At 52.6% G+C, this 2,500-nt stretch overlaps 5 non-coding genes across 5 annotated transcripts in view; all 5 read left to right on the top strand.

Moving 5' to 3' along the window:
* Positions 1–105: 105 nt before the first annotated feature.
* Trnak-uuu (transfer RNA lysine (anticodon UUU)) lies at positions 106–178 on the top strand. Its single transcript has one exon. It is a non-coding gene; the product is annotated as a tRNA-Lys (tRNA).
* A 138-nt stretch (positions 179–316) lies between these two features.
* Trnas-cga (transfer RNA serine (anticodon CGA)) lies at positions 317–398 on the top strand. The gene has a single exon. It is a non-coding gene; the product is annotated as a tRNA-Ser (tRNA).
* Positions 399–1,076: 678 nt separating this feature from the next.
* Positions 1,077–1,158, top strand: Trnas-aga (transfer RNA serine (anticodon AGA)). The gene has a single exon. It is a non-coding gene; the product is annotated as a tRNA-Ser (tRNA).
* Positions 1,159–1,724: 566 nt separating this feature from the next.
* Positions 1,725–1,806, top strand: Trnas-cga (transfer RNA serine (anticodon CGA)). Its single transcript has one exon. It is a non-coding gene; the product is annotated as a tRNA-Ser (tRNA).
* Positions 1,807–2,483: 677 nt separating this feature from the next.
* Trnas-aga (transfer RNA serine (anticodon AGA)) overlaps positions 2,484–2,500 on the top strand; it is an 82-nt gene continuing 65 nt past the window's right edge. The window contains exon 1 of the tRNA in view: positions 2,484–2,500. This exon is cut by the window's right edge and continues 65 nt beyond it. This is a non-coding gene — a tRNA (tRNA-Ser).

Raw genomic sequence — 2,500 nt, 5'->3', positions numbered from 1 at the left:
AGAGGACGCTTAATTAGTAACAGCTCCATGCAACGATTGCCCAACAGTAAAGGACAAGAGGCAATGTGTCCGTAGCATAGTGGGAGGTGTAGTAACGTGAGGTGAGCCCGGATAGCTCAGTCGGTAGAGCATAAGGCATTTGACGTGAGGGTCCAGGGTTCAAGCCCCTGTCCGGGCGGAAATTTTAATACTTTGGTAGCGGCTCGCCTAGTAGCGGTGAAAGCACGACGGAAAAGAATGCAGCTGTGCCGTTTCCTGGCACTGCAGTGCTCTAAACGGCAGCAGTTGCATGTGTCGGGAGGAGCTGGCGCCACCGGCAGTCGTGGCCGAGTGGTTAAGGCGTCTGACTCGAAATCAGATTCCCTCTGGGAGCGTAGGTTCGAATCCTACCGGCTGCGTGCGATTTTGCGTACAAACGAGCACAAATTTTCGCACGCATGTTTAAGAATACTGATTTTCGCGGCGGCCTCTGCTTCCTGTGGCTATCGGTTCACCTCGCACGGAAGCTAGTAATACAGAAAACCGTCGCAGGCCCACGAGCGCACCCCCGTCATTTTCTCGCGCCGTCGCCGGTGTTCGTGAGTACGCAGACGTGCTTGAAAGTGTTGGACAGAGCGAGCATTCATTTCTTTTTAAGAATCGCAATTGAGTCATTCGAGTGCGGCACAAGCAGTGGTGCAGCGTTTCTTTTCGTAAGATCTCGCAGCTGCTTGAAAGTACGTCCATCGTTTAAGACGAGAGAAAACTAGCGTCAGCGGTGCGTCAGTGGGAAGTCGGTGAAGTCGCCATTGGAGCCACAAGCCAGTAATTACGACACGCGAATCACTGCCACACATTGCAGCTGTACCATAATCCTTGGCAGGCGGACAGGGTAGCTGAGTCGGCAGAGCACTATGCCTTCAACCAAAAGGTCCCGCGTTCAAGCCCCTGTCCGGGCGAAAATTAATACACTGTCGTAACGGCTACTGTGCTGGCCACGGAAGCACTACTGAAACGAGTGAGGCCATGTCGTTTTCTGCCGTCAGGTTGCTTTAAAAGGAGCCGTTTTCACTTGTCGACAGAGGCTAATGCGACCGGCAGTCGTGGCCGAGTGGTTAAGGCGTCTGACTAGAAATCAGATTCCCTCTGGGAGCGTAGGTTCGAGTCCTACCGACTGCGTTTCATTTTTGTGTCAAGAGGTGAAGAGCATCTCCAACGGAACCGTGAAATGAGCGAATACGTGGGAAACATTGCATTCGAGACGCTTGTGAATTTTCCAATCGCCCAGTGAGTGTCGAGAAAACACGTAGCTCCTCTGCTTCAACGTATGAGACGTAAAAACTGCTGCAATTTGATTTTACATCGTGTGTCAGTTTTCTTCGATAGTCTGTTACGAGCCTAGCGTGATGCGTTTGTAGACAGCATTTTAGAGGACGCTTAATTAGTAACAGCTCCATGCAACGATTGCCCAACAGTAAAGGACAAGAGGCAATGTGTCCGTAGCATAGTGGGAGGTGTAGTAACGTGAGGTGAGCCCGGATAGCTCAGTCGGTAGAGCATAAGGCATTTGACGTGAGGGGTCCAGGGTTCAAGCCCCTGTCCGGGCGGAAATTTTAATACTTTGGTAGCGGCTCGCCTAGTAGCGGTGAAAGCACGACGGAAAAGAATGCAGCTGTGCCGTTTCCTGGCACTGCAGTGCTCTAAACGGCAGCAGTTGCATGTGTCGGGAGGAGCTGGCGCCACCGGCAGTCGTGGCCGAGTGGTTAAGGCGTCTGACTCGAAATCAGATTCCCTCTGGGAGCGTAGGTTCGAATCCTACCGGCTGCGTGCGATTTTGCGTACAAACGAGCACAAATTTTCGCACGCATGTTTAAGAATACTGATTTTCGCGGCGGCCTCTGCTTCCTGTGGCTATCGGTTCACCTCGCACGGAAGCTAGTAATACAGAAAACCGTCGCAGGCCCACGAGCGCACCCCCGTCATTTTCTCGCGCCGTCGCCGTGTTCGTGAGTACGCAGACGTGCTTGAAAGTGTTGGACAGAGCGAGCATTCATTTCTTTTTAAGAATCGCAATTGAGTCATTCGAGTGCGGCACAAGCAGTGGTGCAGCGTTTCTTTTCGTAAGATCTCGCAGCTGCTTGAAAGTACGTCCATCGTTTAAGACGAGAGAAAACTAGCGTCAGCGGTGCGTCAGTGGGAAGTCGGTGAAGTCGCCATTGGAGCCACAAGCCAGTAATTACGACACGCGAATCACTGCCACACATTGCAGCTGTACCATAATCCTTGGCAGGCGGACAGGGTAGCTGAGTCGGCAGAGCACCATGCCTTCAACCAAAAGGTCCCGCGTTCAAGCCCCTGTCCGGGCGAAAATTAATACACTGTCGTAACGGCTACTGTGCTGGCCACGGAAGCACTACTGAAACGAGTGAGGCCATGTCGTTTTCTGCCGTCAGGTTGCTTTAAAAGGAGCCGTTTTCACTTGTCGACAGAGGCTAATGCGACCGGCAGTCGTGGCCGAGTG

The sequence above is a fragment of the Schistocerca cancellata genome, unplaced genomic scaffold, assembly GCF_023864275.1.
Source record: "Schistocerca cancellata isolate TAMUIC-IGC-003103 unplaced genomic scaffold, iqSchCanc2.1 HiC_scaffold_59, whole genome shotgun sequence".
Taxonomy (NCBI): domain Eukaryota; kingdom Metazoa; phylum Arthropoda; class Insecta; order Orthoptera; family Acrididae; genus Schistocerca; species Schistocerca cancellata.
Note: the sequence above shows the minus strand (reverse complement) of the source record. Positions and strands in the feature narration are given on the sequence as shown.